At 37.0% G+C, this 15,315-nt stretch overlaps 2 long non-coding RNA genes across 2 annotated transcripts; both read right to left on the bottom strand.

The window, feature by feature from the left end:
• LOC133719687 (uncharacterized) lies at window positions 1-1,117 on the bottom strand. Its single transcript, XR_009851372.1, has 3 exons — window positions 997-1,117; window positions 721-771; window positions 1-624 (listed from the first exon to the last, which is right to left on the bottom strand). It is a non-coding gene; the product is annotated as an uncharacterized LOC133719687 (long non-coding RNA).
• A 925-nt stretch (window positions 1,118-2,042) lies between these two features.
• Window positions 2,043-6,982, bottom strand: LOC133720249 (uncharacterized). The gene is made up of 7 exons (XR_009851784.1): window positions 6,920-6,982; window positions 6,507-6,579; window positions 6,281-6,326; window positions 6,096-6,184; window positions 5,791-5,875; window positions 2,595-2,652; window positions 2,043-2,267 (listed from the first exon to the last, which is right to left on the bottom strand). It is a non-coding gene; the product is annotated as an uncharacterized LOC133720249 (long non-coding RNA).
• Window positions 6,983-15,315: the final 8,333 nt, after the last annotated feature.

Genomic DNA, 15,315 nt, shown 5'->3' with positions numbered 1-15,315 from the left:
TACAGAAGGAAAGAATGGTATTGAAGCCGTTAAACAAATGCTCAATTTTAATTCCCAATATATACTCTCGGATTGTAAAGCTACATTCACTAAACATAAATGCTCAGCGGGCACTTTTCTAGATGCTGCTACAAAAGCAAACTACAGAAGGAAAAGAATGGTATCGAGGTTGTTGAGAAGTAATTACAACCTCTTAGATGAGTTTATAATTCTGTTCTTTTTGGAGCAACTCCAACAGCTTCCCCATATTTTGAATTTTCTCTACTTTAGGGAAAAATGAGCCTCTTTTGCTCCAACAGATTCCCTATAACTATCTCTATTTTAGGGAAAGTGAGGAAAGAGAAAACCAAATTCCCTATATTTACAGCAATCTCTAAAATTTTAAGGAAAAATATGGAGATTTTAGAGATTGCTGTAAAATAGGGAATTTGTTGGAGTTGAAGAAGAAAAAGATGCTAAAGCTTTGACTTGTACTTCCCTATTATACAAAAATTATAGGGAAGCTGTTGGAGTTGCTCTTAGTATACACCTTGGCTGCTGCAGCTTGTTTACCTTAGCTACGGCTTCTCTCTTGATCACATGTATAAATGTTATCGCCCGAATCTTCATACGTCACAATTGATCCTGCAATGAGAATTTATCTTTTTGTTAAAGAATTTCTATCATCATTATTATTATTATTTTTCAGAGACAATAGGTAAAATATCTCAGAGAACTAACCTTGCTTGCTTTTTTGATATAAGGCTTGACCAAATGAATGTGAGCATTCACCTGTGTGCAATGTTTCATAACAATTAGGTGTTCATCAAAGCTATAATAACATGATCATTAGTTCGAAAATACCAAACCTATCATATCATCAACGTGCGCAGATGGAGAAGAATTGTTTCCATTCAAATATGATAATGTATTTGCATGCGAAACTCATAAGATAATGAAGTAAGATTATGTAGATCTATTTAATCTTGTTACCACTGAATCAGTCACTGAACTTACCTATTGATCCTGCATTATTGCCATCAGAGTTTCTACCGGGAAGCAAATTCTCGTTTACAGTTGCATTATTACAGAATTGTTCCACTCTCCCTTGATTACCATCAGTTTCATCATGATGCGTGATGGAATTCCTGCAAGTATACAGGGTGGATGTAGTATAGTAATGGAAGAAAAGGGGTTGTCGTTCCCACGAGGATATTAAGTCAATTCTCAATATGAAAACCTATGTTAATTAAACGAAAAACACTCAAAACAAGAAACACAAATCGATTAAGACGCACACAATGACTCAAACTAAGACTATGATTTTCACGGTTTTGAAAAGAGTTGTTGATAATGGGAAAATAACTTGAAAACAGAAACTTAAAAAAGTGAATCTAAATAAACTGAAATTGAAAAGAGTTTATAATGATTAGAAGTAAAAATATGATGATGTTGAGCCTAGGGTGTCGGAATCAACCACAAGCAATCTTATCTACGTTTTGAACCAACCAATGGATTCTTTCGTTTCTCCAGATGATAATTCCTGTATCTAAGTCCTTCTCAGGTACTCTAGACCATAGTTTTCCTTAAGTGCATGATTCTCTCCCTCTCGGGTAAAAGTCGTATATCCTAACTATGCAGTTTATCCTTCTCAGGTATAAATTTAACATGCAGGACTCATTATGTTTTAGAAAACAAGGAAATCAAGCAAATCATTATTCTTTCTCAAGTAATAATGTAATTTACAATTCTCACTACTACATAAAATAGATTTAAGGACGTTCGAAAAATGTCCTAAAAAACTTTAGATGACACGTTAAAAAAACGTTATCTATCAAGGAGTCATAGTAAGTCATCTTTTAGGACGTTGAAAAAACGTCCTTAAATGTGTACAAGGACACTGAAAAAGCGTCCTTGTTTCTATTAATAAACGTCATCTAATGTCTACAAGGACACTAGAAAAACGTCCTTATAACTGAAAAGAGTGTCATCTAATATCTATAAGGACACTAGAAAAACGTCATAGTATCTCATAAAAACATCCTTAAACATATATGAAGACGAAGAAAAAACGTCCTTGTATCTTTTCCATGACACAAAAAAAATTCAAATCTGCAAATTTACACATGATTACTAACCAAAATTATATATCAACATCCAAAGTACAATATCAATGAGCATAGATTTATTTTCCCAAGTTCACTAAACTAAAATTTACAATCTAATCTAACTACAACTTCGCTCAATCCACATCACATTCATCATGAGCATCATGAGTTTGTCTTGAACTGCAATATCAAATAAAAGTATATTAAAGAATGATAACCAGTGCGAACATAAGCCTTCTCAATCAAAACCGATATTCTTACTCTCAAATAGAACTGAAGTACATGTATTCCAAAGATTTAAATCAGCATATTAATGGAAACTAGCATATGTGAGCCAAACTACAGGAAAGCTAGAATATTAAATAATAAGGTCTACGTGAGAGATGCAAGCCAACAATGTCATAAGTATGTCTATTATCGCTAACAACTAAGTCCCAGGCAATAGACTCATGAATTCTATGAGTTCAGATATGAAATTTTCGTAATTTTCGGTTCATAGGTTCTTACCTTACTTTCTCTAAAAATCTTGGACCACATTAGAGATAGTTGGATCTCCAAGTATCACCTGAAATATCCATAACGTATTTTCAGTTCACAATTCTTAAAAAATTCAGGGTACTAAATTGATAGCTCCACAATCACATTGGTCAACTAACTAAGCTTTATGAAATCAGAAACAAAAAAGAGAGTTGGTTAGTTAACTAATGATGACACAATTGATCAAACTAAGAAATAAGTGTAGATTTATATGAATCTGTTCATAAAAGTGTGACTAAGAGCATAAACCACCCCCTGAAGCAGCATCTCCTATATGGCTGATCTATGTTCCTTAAAGTAGCATTTACAAGTTTAGCACATTCAAATCTTCTTAACAAGATATATTCCACCACAGAAGCCAACTTAGTATACACTATAGATTTCTGCATAACCCACCAAGTATTCACTTGACCAAATGGAGAAAAACCATGCTCACAGTCCCTCAGACCCATAGACAAAGATGAATTATAATGGTAACACCGAGAGCAGAGAAACTGGGGTTTAAGGATGGTAAACCAAACCAAAAAAGAATCAAAACCCATAACACCGAGAACAGAATTGTTGATATCCTATAAGCAATCCAAAATTGAGAGGATGAACAAAGTTGCAGACACAACAAAATCGAATGTGTGACAGTAGGTGGGAAGAAATAGCAAGGAAAAGCATAGTACAGTAAATAATAACAATAAAGAATGCAGCTACAATATATATGCATAGGCATACATGGGTCATGCAAACCATTTTAAGCTTCCTAACATAACAAAGCTTCTCAGTTTCAATGTCTTGGAATACACCACAAAAATGTGAAAGAAAAAAAAGGGAATTTAAGCATTATCTTACTCTCCGGGAACATAAGTATTAGGAAACCATTAATTAGCAGGTTTCAAATCCATGTTACATAATACACTACTAGCAAAACTACTTATACACACAGATTGCAATCAGTAGCTGTAACATGTAATAGTTACTGATATCTGTGTGGGAAGCCCAATAGGCACCCTACACTCACAGATCAGATTTCTGTCCCATTTGAGGGGGGTGGCCTTTGGTCTTTCCACACTGATAAAAAAATCAGTGTGAATTTTTGCGGGACCCATCTCTACACTAGTATATCCATTAAAAATATTTGGTACTTGATATCAGTGTGAAGTATTTTCTGCGGGGGACCCATCTCTATAAATATTCCATTAAGGATATCGTTTTTGCATTTTTGTTTTTCTTAATTTACTTTAAAGATTAATTAATATAATCACAATTAGTGATAATAATTTCCTGAGTCAAATGTATTTTTAGTCATAATTTTCAGATTCACAGTCTCGGCCACCACCGCTTCCATAGCTACCACCACCGCAGCTGTATCACTGCCTCTACCCTCACGCCACCACCGCCACCACCTCCGCCTTCACAACGGCCACCGTAACCACCGCCTCCCCGGCTGCTACCTTTATGTTGTTGAAGGTGACGAATCCGAAACCCCTTCCTTTCCGGTCTCACGGTCATTGATGATCTGAAAAACAAACAAACCAAAATCGAATCAGATCTGAGCATAAACACAAATCAGAATCACAAAACAGATCAAAACAAAAAGAAATAATAAAGGAACCGATCGATCTTCAATCTAGAAAGATGAAGATGAACTACCCGATTTTGAGATAGTAAAACACAAGAATCACAGTGACATATAGTAACAGAGGGAGTAGTATTATAGATCAAGTAACATAGAAACACAGATCACAGAGATGAGAGAACAGATCAGATCCATCTTATCTCTGCGACTAACAGACCTTCGATTCGATGATCTCGGCAAAAGGAGCGAAGGCCCTTTCGAGCGCATCGTTGTCGGTGGCGCAGGCCATCCCTCCGACGAAGCAACGAAACTCGATCTCGGTAGAGGCCATAGTGAGAAAAACGAAAACCCTATAGAAAAGATAAAGACTCAAAGTTTCAAACTTAGAGGAAGAAGTGAGAAACTGAGAGAGCAGAAGTAGTGGTTGTTGCAACCTCTACTTATTAAATTAATACAAAGATTCATAATATCTGTCAGCCATGGCACATTTTATAACAATTCTATTATAAATTAATACATAATGCAATTTTAATAGTGTGTGGTAATTATTAATGACCAGCTTTAGGGGTAATTAACAATTATTATTAGGTTTCACACTGATAGCTGTGGGAATCAACAACAATAATGCAAACGCATATCTGTGTGCGCGATTTGTTTCTATTTTCTAATCGTTTTAATTCTCAATTCACACTGATATTTGTGTGTGAGATGCAATTATTATTTTTTTGTCAAAACCATCTCTTAAACAAATATTGCCACAAATGTTTGTGGGAAAAGTAGCACTTGCTACAAAAAAACTGAGTGAAACTTCGTACTGATATTACTATCACCGTCACATTCATACTGACAACAGTGTGAAAAATCAATTGTTACAGATGGCCGTGTAAATGAAAAATTATTTTAAAAATTATAATTTTTTAATAGTGACGAATATTTGTGTGTAAAATCATTTTCACAGATATCAGTTTAGGTTAAATATTTAGTACATACAGACATCTGTAAGAAAGTCTAGCCACACTGATTTCGGTGAGTGATAGAGTGAGTATGTGTTTATATGGGACCCAGTTTTTAGTTCACACGGATATCAGTATATGTTAGATATTTGGTACATACAGATATCTGTGAGAAAGTCTATCCACACTGATTTCAGTGAGTGATAGAGTGAGTATGTGTTTATATGGGACCCAGTTTTTAGTTCACACGGATATCAGTATATGTTAGATATTTGGTACATACAGATATCTGTGAGAAAGTCTATCCACACTGATTTCAGTGAGTGATAGAGTGAGCATGTGTGTATATGGGACCCAGTTTTAGTTCACACGGATATCAGTATATGTTAGATATTTGGTGCATACAGATATCTGTGAGAAAGTCTAGCCACACTGATTTCAGTGAGTGATAGTGTGAGCATGTGCTTATGTGGGACCCAGTCTTCAGTTCACACGGATATTTGTATCTACAAACTAAAACCCACTGATTTTTTATCAGTGTGAAAGTCAGTATGTATAAAATCTGTGTGTATTGCTCATTTTGCTAGTAGTGATATATAAACCCTTAAAGAAAAGTTCAAAGGTTCAGGTACGAGAGAGCACTAACCAATAAAATAGTTGCTACTTGATGTCCAAAGTTCTTCTTCTCTACTCCCAAAGTTGCATTGTACGCCAAACTTTCATTCCCAGTACTACAACATATAATATTGCAGCAAGTAAGCATCTGAGTATATGAATACTTGATCATTCACTTAAACTCATAAACATAGGAGTATTTGCAATGAATTACATTATAAAGTCATGAACACTACACAAATCAGCAAATTAAGTTTCAAGTTTTCAACTTGTAAAGCTATAATTCAACTTACTAGAGAAACGTAAGTTCAACAAAGAGGAAAAAGAGGGACTTACATAAGTTGCTCAATCTAAACCCAAATCATCCAGACTTATCCACCGACCGCCCATACGTCCGTTTTTTCGTACCTCACAGGTGATTCACCCTAAAATTATCCCATTAACTCAAGTTTCTAACCAAAATTGAAAAAGTTATCAAAGAACTAAATAGAAAATAGACGAATTAGTGAAGAAACAAGTACCTGAAAACAGATAGCACTATCAACATAATAGCTCTTTTGGTTAAACCTGCTATGAATCAAAGAAATTAAAACAATATAGTCAAACTTAAAAATACACACACACACACACACACACACCAAGAGTTTCAACTACTAGAGCGAGAAAAAACAATCTAACAATTCAAAAAACAATTAATGAATCACCAAACTAGGAAATTCCTTTGACATGTTTAAGAAAGCACTCGACCTCAGTGGCAGTCCAAATAAGCACTTATAGCGGACTGTTTTGCATCCAAAAGCTTCACCTTATCCCTTTGTCCCTGTCCAAGTGAATCACCAAAGTCAAAAGCTAATACACAGTTTGCATATTCATTGGAAGTATTTAATCTACAATGCTAAAACACTTGTGTTAAAAACAAGAGCCCCTTGCAAGAATACCAAGTAGGGTCACAGCAGCCAAGATGACCAAGCCAATAACACCAACAATAAGCATTCTTACACAGTTGGTATAAAATTCAAATTGTTCAACAACTCACTTAATTATGCCCATGAATTGAATATAGGTGTTATGACTTTAGAGTTTAGACATGTATTGTGTAAAGTTTGATAAATGAAACATAAAATCATAGGACAATCACACAAAGAACTCAGATGACTAACATTCATTCTTAATTCACTTCTATTTCACGGACCCAAAGAGTATCGATCTGTTGGCAATGAAAAAAAAATTCCCTGAGCAGAACTGTAGATGGAAAAGAATAAAATAAATAAATAAAATAAAATAGAGAAATCAAAGAACCTGAGGAAAGCTCTTAAATCAAACTCAGAATTCCAAATCTCAGCTCCCAAATTTTTATCAAACCTCAAATCAAGACATGACTATAAAGAACAGATCTAGAACACGGATTACAAAACCTATATCAGAGAGATACTATAGATCTACGAGGTAGATTTGTGCAAAAGATGAGAGAATGTGACCTACGCCTGCCAAATCGAGTATGAGATCTTGCCCTTCACTAGGTTGCAGTTGATCACATGGCAGAGGTCCGCTTAGCGGTGGTGCGTGGTGATGAAGTGGAAGACTATGTGCTCGGGACACTTTGGTGAATGATAGAGCAGACGCCATCGATGAAGCCACGGTGAGTCCAAGGTCGATTTGGAGTGCTTTTGGATGATGGGTCTGTAGCGATGTGAATGATGGAGGGGTTGTGGCGATGAGAGGGAGATGAGAGAAGGTTCGATTTGGAGGAGCTCAGTTTTTTTTTTTTTTTTTTGCTCTGAAGAGAGAGAGAGCTCAGAGAACGTGAAAGCAATTGCAGATTTTTTTTTTGTTGGGAGAAAGAAGCAGCTAAAAACAGAAAAACACGGAGGTTTAAAAAATCCTACGTCGCTAATGAGTTACAAGGACAGCCAAAGAAAAAAACGTCTTTGAATCTTTGGGCCAGGTGTCTACGAAGCCCAATTTTGTAGTAGTGTCTTAATCACATGAAGCTAATATGAATTATATTACAACTATGCCTCAAATTCATCTTCTGATAACTCCCCAACTCTTTGGTTGGAAGATTATTTAAAGCTCGTTATTTTCCTAATGATGACCTCTTATCTGCTCCTGTAGCTCGTTGTCCTTCTGCTTGCTGGCGCGGTATTTATACTGCACGATCTACTCTTCAGAGTGGGGTGAGGTGGCAGGTTGGTGATGGGTCAAGGATCAGAATTTGGGAGGATGCATGGCTCCCAAGGCCGGTTTTGTTTCGACCTATCAGGTATGGTACCTCTTCTTTGGTGTTAGTTAGTGAACTGTTACGTAATGGACAATGGGATAAAGCGGTGATTGCAGCTAATTTTGATGCGGGTGATGCCTCTCTTATTTCTTCTATTCCCCTTAGCTCTAATCATGTGCCAGATAGACTTGTTTGGCACTTTGATCTGAAAGGGAAGTTTACAACTAAAAGTGCATATAAATTGGCAGTTGGTGCTTTACATCCCAACACAACGGCTAGTTCTAGTTCTGAGGTCTCAGTTCCCATTTGAAAATCTATTTGGGCAGCAAAGATTCCAGGTAAAATCAAGGTTCATGTTTGGCGAGCTTGCGCTTCAATTTTACCTACTATTTCTCAGCTTAGAGATCGCAGGGTTTTCCTTCAAGATGGGTGTTATTTCTGTAATGATGCAGAGGAGTCTATTGTTCATATTAGCAGGGAGTGTGCCTTTGTGAAAAATCTGCCCAATCTGTTCCCTTCCATGCAGTCTGTTTTGGCTACACAAATGAGTTCTATGCTTGATTGGTTAAGCTTCTGTCTCTCTCGCTTGTCGAATGAGGATTTTGATCTATTGTTGATGCTTATCTGGGGAGTTTGGAAAGAGAGAAACCAAAGGGTTTGGTCTGGTATATTCCATTCTGTTGCACAGGTTCATTTCCAAGTGATGTCTTTGTTCAATACGTTCAAGGCAGTTAATGTGGAAAATAAGCTTACACTGGGAAGGCATGTTAAACCTTGGTGTCCTCCTCCTGTTGGTTGGCTAAAAGCTAATGTTGATGGGGCGTATAATATGCATTTACGTCATGGAGGTCTTGGAGTAGTTGTTAGGGACTCTATGGGTGATATAGTGGCTGGGGCTTGTTGCAGGTGTGATGATGTGACTTCTCCATATATGGTGGAGGCGTTGGCTGGTCGTTTGGCATGTAAGATTGCCTTACAATTTCATCTAACTCCCATCATTGTGGAGTCTGATTGTCTACGGTTGGTTCAGGCTGTTCAGGCAGCTGGAGAGGATACTTCTGAGATTGGGAGGATTGTAGATGACATTTCTTTCGCATTGACTTCTATGGCTGGTTCTTTCTTCTGCCATGTCTATAGAGAATCTAATAAGATTGCTCACAAGCTAGCTCGTAGTGCTCTTGTTTCAGGGTTGCAAGTGTCTTGGAGTGGGATTGTCCCTCCTGCACTTGATGAGATCCTTTGTAACAATTAGTTCGTATTAATAAAGTTTGTCGTCTTTCCATTCAAAAAAATCTTCTGATAACCAGATGCAAAGCCCTAAAGGTCGCGAATCAATCGAACTTTAACATAAGCACAATTCAAGCAGAGATTAAGAATTCATCTAAAAAGAAACTAATAATCCATCAATTGAATATCAAAACATGTAAACAATCATGCTAGGGCCTCATCCTAGCCCTAGAAAAGAGTTTAGCTACTCATGTTCAAAGAAAACATAATAGAAAATCTTAAAAACATAAAAGAACTTGTTGAATGGAGATGGAAGGTGAACACGTGATGGCAGCAGCCTTCTTTGGTGAAAATCTGATGGTGAATGGTACTTCTCTATCTTGACACATTCTCCTTTTATAAGGTGCAACTTTTCCTTCTTGCTTTAGGCCTCTGGAACTCCTTAATAACTTAGCACAAAAGAAAGGTGATGTGGCATCCTAAAATTCCAAGGAAACATATGTTTGGGCTCTCAAACGGTCCATAATGCTATGTTAATTTTTCCAGAATTTTGCTAAGTCATTCAGGCCTTGAAAACTCGAGCTCTTAGAAACACATCACAGATTCGCGTATTGACTGAACTGCCTGTACTTAAACGGCCATATCTCTCTCTAGGAATATCGAAATCACGAACCGTAAAATTCTCCAGAAACTAGACATTCAGGGCTTTCAGTGCATATAAGGCTCGTCTTCTGGTTATCTCTGGATCAGTACAGTTTAATCCTCAAAGTTGGCCATTCTGCAGAAGCTGCTTCAGTTTTTAGGATTGCAAAGCACCTTCAATCATTTTCCTCTTTTTTCCTTCTTTTTCTCATCCTTATTCTTCATACCTATAAACACACTAAACTAAGTAAATGAACCATAAACAAGGAGAACTAGACAAAAATATCAAGATTAAGAAGCACAAAAATATTGGAAAATATAAGCACATCAAATACCCCCAAACTTAGTCTTTGCTAGTCCTCGAGCAAAACAAGAATAGAAAATAATAACTTACTAGAACAAATAATTATTTTTCACTTCAAAAAAAAAAAAAAACTTACTAGAACAAACACACAAGAATAAAGAAAAGTTCCTAAACCTTCCAATCACCTCAGAGAATCAATCTCAAAATTATAGCATCCAAATAACAACAATTATCAAAACAGGTCCATAAAACTTTTAATCGAGTGCTAATAAATTCCGATAACAACCATGCTTGTGTAGACAGCCATAAATCAATACAAATTTCCACAACCCAAATAGACACATGAAAATCAGCTTCAACTTCAAATCTCACCAAGGATTTCACTCAGAATAAAGCGCTCAGATTTTCTGGGTAATTCTACTCACTCATGTTTATGTGAGACGAAGGATATAAAAGCAAAATAGCTCACATAAATATTAAGATGGAAAGGCTTTTTTTTTCTGGAAAATAAAAATAAAGAATGATCTCATGCAAGAATATCTTTCACCTGAATTATAGAATTGCCCCATAGGCTCACCTCTTTGACTCATCTCCACAAATTGCCTCACACTTTTCCTAGGATCATAAAGGTCTTTGTTCCGGTTGTAATGGGGCTAAGGGTTTTGGCTAAAAGAATCGAAAGATAAAGGAATTCAAAGGTTCTAAGAAATCAATAGAGCAAAAATAAGTCCATGCTCAAGATCGCCAAATCCTCATAGGTGTCACACTTCCACTTCTCAAATAACGAACATGGAAGGCCAAATTTCGTCGTGTTGGGCCTTGACTTCACTCTAACCTTCTTATACTCCAAACAACACTCCAAGAGATCTTCATGGCTCTACGGTTTGTGATTCTCAATTTTTTTTTTTTTTTTTTCAAACCATTGAGCATTGACAAAATCTGTACCATAAGCTCCAAGTTTCAATTCTTTCTTCTTAGTAGTTGGTAGCACGTCAACTTACTCCTTTGTTTCTAACACATAGCCTCATTCTTTTCTCTCTCTTTTTTTTTTAGCTCTTCCTGTTACTTTCCCAAAGTAGCTTTCATTCTTGCTGTAACATGCCAAGCTTGGAAACCTTCCTTCAGAGCTTTTCCTTTGTAGCGTAAATATTGTTTCTTTCTTCTTCTTTTTTTCTTTTCAATAGCTCTGTTTTGCACTGAAACATCCCATATCCAAGCTGCTACTACAAGTTCATGCTTTAGACAATAGTAATTTCCTTCGAAACAATAACCAAGGCAGACTTCCCTTCTTAACTTTGGTGCCATTCAAAAGGCCAAGGTGTGTCCAACTTTTTTTTTTTTTTTTTTTTTTTTTTTTTTGACTATTCAGACACACCTTTGCATTCAAAACTACTTCGACAATGGTAACTCCTTAACTGAAATTTAGAAGTATGACCTGCAAACTCCACTTTGCCTTCAAGTACACATCACAACCCCCAAACTTGTTTTCTTCAGTACATATTCTCTACTTCAAAATTCCTCATATGCATCTTCATAGTGCTCCATCAATTTCTCAGAACATAGGTAGGATATGTGTTTAAGGGTGAAGGGTTGGGAATATGTGTTTTATGAAAGAAAAAGCTTATTTTGGCTCAAAGGGCTATCTAAGGGATAATATAATCAGGAATAGAGGCTATTTGGCCATGGTGGTGATGATCCTAATTGCCTTAATCATGTGAATCAATATAAAGTCTCGAGAGTCATTGAAGCAAGTTCTAGGACAAAATAATGAGATCATGTACAACCTATCTAACAAGAAAGATCACAGAACTATATAAAGCACTCTCAAGAATAGGCAATAGGCTCAATACTCACATAGGTTATACAAGTCTACACTAACCGTCACATGCTTTTCCAGATCACAAATTTTCATATTAACAATGGCTGTTGTGTTTCAAGCATGATCACCATAAGAGAATATTAACAAAAGATTGATGTCCAGACCTAAATTGATGCTTATCATATTCATCAGCTCTAACAAGGATTAAATTCAAGTTTGCATCCTAGGTGTTGGAAGAAACAAAAGCAAAATAAGACACACAAAATAACAACGAAGTAGAACTATTTTTTTTTTATGTTATTTTTTTTTATTTCCAGTATTTTCTACTAAGCTATATATTCTACCACATGTGAAGCTATAAATATAAAAACAAGAATCTAAATTCCTCCCCCCAAACTTAAGTGAGACATTGTCCTCAATGTTGAAAATATTAGCTAGCAGTAATGCATCAAACAAGTAAGGGAAGAAGCACAACAAGTAAAGAAAAGTAAAGAATAAGTTTAGAGCTCCCTGGATGTAGACGACAAGGAAGAAAGGTCAAGTCATGCTCCAAGTAGAAATCTCCATGGTTGTTGAAACTTAGCTCGCGGATCGGACACTGAAGACAGAGTTATTTGGCCAAAATTCGCCGGGGCTCATTGCAAAGCAATGAGTCTTGTAGCTCTCGTCAAATCACATAAAATTGACATATTACATGTCAAAAACGGACACTTCTGCTGCAAGTTAGCAGATTCAGTACTCTCCTTTGCTGAGCTGTTGTGCATCACCACTTCATCCTCCAAAAACATGGGTTGCCTCCCAAAAGCGCTAAGTTTTAAGTCTTCAGCCAGACTAAGCAACTCTCACTTGTACATAGGGTCCATGAGGTACATAACCTGAAAGTGTTTTGCTTGAAGAGTCACAGCAGAAACTTCTTCTGCCCTTGTAGATAGCTCTGTAGATTTCTCATCCTCATTCACAGCCTCAGGTAATTCCAAGTAAGGTTTTAATCGATGACCATTAACCTTAAAAATAGTCCCATCTTGCAAATTTTTTATCTCCACAGCACCATGAGGGTATGCCTTAACAACTAGAAAAGGTCCAGACCACCTTGAACGCAGCTTGCCAGGAAATAATTGTAGTCTTGAGTTAAACAATAAGACCTTTTGGTTTGGCTCAAAGTGCTTTGGCATCAGAGCTTTGTCATGAGCTATCTTTGTCTTCTCCTTATAAATTCTGGCATTCTCATAAGCTGCATTTCTCAATTCATCCAACTCATTTAAATGAAGCTTCCTTAAAGTCCCTGCTTCATGAATGTCAAAATTCAACTTCTTTAATGCCCAATAGGCTCGATGCTCCAGCTCCACCGGAAGATGGCAAGCCTTTCCAAAGACAAGTCTATAAGGAGACATGCCTAATGGAGTTTTAAAGGCTGTCCGATATGCCCAACATGCATCACTCACCTTTAAAGACCAATCTTTGCGGTTTTGACTCACTGTTTTCTCAAGAATATGTTTAATCTCCCTATTCGAAACTTCGACTTGCCCATTTGTTTGGGGATGGTAGGGAGTAGAGACTTTATGAGTAATGTTATACTTCTTCATGAGAGCTGCAAAAGACTTGTTAATGAAGTGTGAACCTCCATCGCTTATATTAGATCGCGGTGTGCCAAAACGAGTGAAAATATGCTCCTTTAAGAAACTCAGAACCACCTTATGATCATTGGTCCTTGTAGGCAGTGCCTCTACCCATTTAGAGACATAATCCACAGCAACAATAATGTAGAGAAAGCCATGAGACATAGGGAACGGACCCATGAAGTCAATTCCCCAAACGTCGAATAATTCGACCTCCAAGATATTTGTCAATGGCATCTGCGACTTTGAGGAAATATTCCCCATCCTTTGGCACCTATCACAGGTTGTAACAAAGGTATATGCATCCTTGAAAAGTGATGGCCAATAAAATCCACTTTGCAATACCTTGAGAGCAGTTTTCTTGGCTCCGAAATGTCCTCCACATGCATATGTATGACAAAAGGTGAGAATACTTTGAATTTCTTCATGAGGGACACACCTGCGAATTATTTGATCAGGGCAGTACTTAAATAGGTATGGATCATCCCAAAAGTAATGCTTCACTGTAGAGAGAAACCGCTTCTTTTGTTGCTTGTTTAAATCTGCCGGTAGGAACTTGCTCACCAAGTAGTTTACTATGTCAGCATACCAAGGAAGGTTGTCAACAACGAAGAGCTGCTCATCAGGAAAGTATTCATTAATTGGAGTCACATCATCGCCAACATTCTCCTTGATCAATCTGGAAAGGTGATCAGCAACTACATTTTTGGTCCCTTTTTTGTCCTTAATCTCAAGATCAAATTCTTGCAAGAGTAGGATCCATCTTATCAATCTTGGCTTTGCATCTTTCTTCGTTAATAAGTATCTAAGGGCTGCATGATCAGAGAATATTGTCACCTTAGAGCCAATCAAATAGCTCCTAAACTTCTCCAATGCGAAAACCACCGCAAGCAATTCTTTCTCTGTTGTAGAGTAGTTTAACTGAGCATCGTTCAAGGTCCTACTTGCATAGTATATAACATGAGGAAGCTTATTAACTCGCTGCCCCAAAACAGCTCCCAAAGCGTAGTCAGAAGCATCGCACATAATTTCGAAAGGAAGATCCCAATCCGGTGCCCGAATGATAGGTGCATGTGTTAATTCCTTTTTGAGAGTTTGAAAAGCCTTCAAGCACTCTTCATTGAACTCAAACACAGCGTCTTTAGCCAACAAATCACATAATGGTTTAGTGATTTTTGAGAAATTAGGGATGAATCTCCTGTAAAAGCCAGCATGCCCTAAAAAAGACCGAACTTCTTTAACTGTAGATGGAGGAGGAAGCTTCGAAATTAATTCCACCTTAGCTCTATCAACTTCAATACCCTCTGCTGATATTACATGCCCAAGTACAATGCCCTTCTTCACCATGAAGTGGCATTTTTCCCAATTTAAAACTAAATTGGTTTCTTGACACCGTTGAAGCACTAAGGAAAGATGGTAGAGACATTCATCAAAAGATGAACCAAAGACTGAGAAATCATCCATAAATACCTCTATTATTCTTTCCACCATGTCGGAGAAGACACTCATCATGCATCTTTGGAAGGTTGCTGGAGCGTTGCATAATCCGAAAGGCATTCGGCGATACGCGAAGGTTCCGAAAGGACATGTAAATGTAGTCTTTGCCTGATCTTCTGGAGCTATTGGAATTTGATTATAACCTGAATACCCGTCCAAGAAACAGTAGTGACTATGGCATGCAAGTCGCTCCAACATCTGATCAATGAAAGGTAGAGGAAAGTGATCTT

The sequence above is a fragment of the Rosa rugosa genome, chromosome 7, assembly GCF_958449725.1.
Source record: "Rosa rugosa chromosome 7, drRosRugo1.1, whole genome shotgun sequence".
Taxonomy (NCBI): Eukaryota; Viridiplantae; Streptophyta; class Magnoliopsida; order Rosales; family Rosaceae; genus Rosa; species Rosa rugosa.
This window is presented reverse-complemented; position numbering and strand designations above follow the sequence as displayed.